Source organism: Halictus rubicundus, unplaced genomic scaffold, assembly GCF_050948215.1.
Source record: "Halictus rubicundus isolate RS-2024b unplaced genomic scaffold, iyHalRubi1_principal scaffold0326, whole genome shotgun sequence".
Classification (NCBI taxonomy): Eukaryota; Metazoa; Arthropoda; class Insecta; order Hymenoptera; family Halictidae; genus Halictus; species Halictus rubicundus.
In genome coordinates this window covers 47,501-48,402 of record NW_027488867.1, presented here as the reverse complement: position 1 = coordinate 48,402, position 902 = coordinate 47,501, and positions in this window count along the sequence as shown.

The window sequence follows — 902 nt, the reverse complement described above, 5'->3', positions numbered from 1 at the left end:
AAATAATATAGAAATGTTAAAATTTATTATATTTTGTGAAAAAAATTTTTATACTTTTTTCGCTCTAAGTTCCAACAGCCCCGCCGGGAGGTCTGTTGCCGCGGCGGTTTGCGGCCATAAGCGCGCGTGCTATTGACCGCGCGGCGCCGGCGTCCCGGCCGGCCGTTCGGTATCTATAAGAGAGTCGACGGTTCGGTCGAGTCGGTCGGTGCAGCGCGCGTCTGTGGCTATTCTACGATCTCGGTCGAGAAGCAGTCATGGGCGCCTCGAGACTTCGGTCTTGACTGTTTCGTACCGTGCTTCGTATCGAATTATTCTCTACACAGCATTGCCACGGGTCGGTGTCCTAGACCGAATGGCCCTTATGTGGCGAGCCTTCCCTTAGTGGAGGTTGGTGACTTGTATTCACTTTTGTGTTTACTCGTACTAACTGAGCATCAACTCTTATGTCCGAGCGACTAAGGTATGAAAAAGAGAAAATAGAGTTAAAGAGAAAAAAAATTCTGTCTTTTAAAGACAGAATAAAGAGAAAAATTCGTTAAATAATAGAGGTGTCCTATTTCGTTTATGCCCAGCGCGAGCAGAAGAACACGGTTTCTCGCAGTCCAGCATGCGTCCTGTCCGCGCTTCCTCGGCACTTGTGTCGATTTTGTCCAGCGCAGTGGTTACGTGCTTCCGCGATCCATGTTTGGAACTATACGCGCCTCCACGATTAGGCAAACCATGTTATTATATGAAACGAATGTATGAAACTTGTTTCAATAAGATATTTATAAGAAAGTTGAAACAAGTAAAATATCTGAACAAGATAAGATATTTATAAGAAAGTCTTGTTCAAGATATACGTATAAAATTGAGAAACCGAGAACGCAGAGGAGGAGGAGGTATATTTGAAAAGGAAT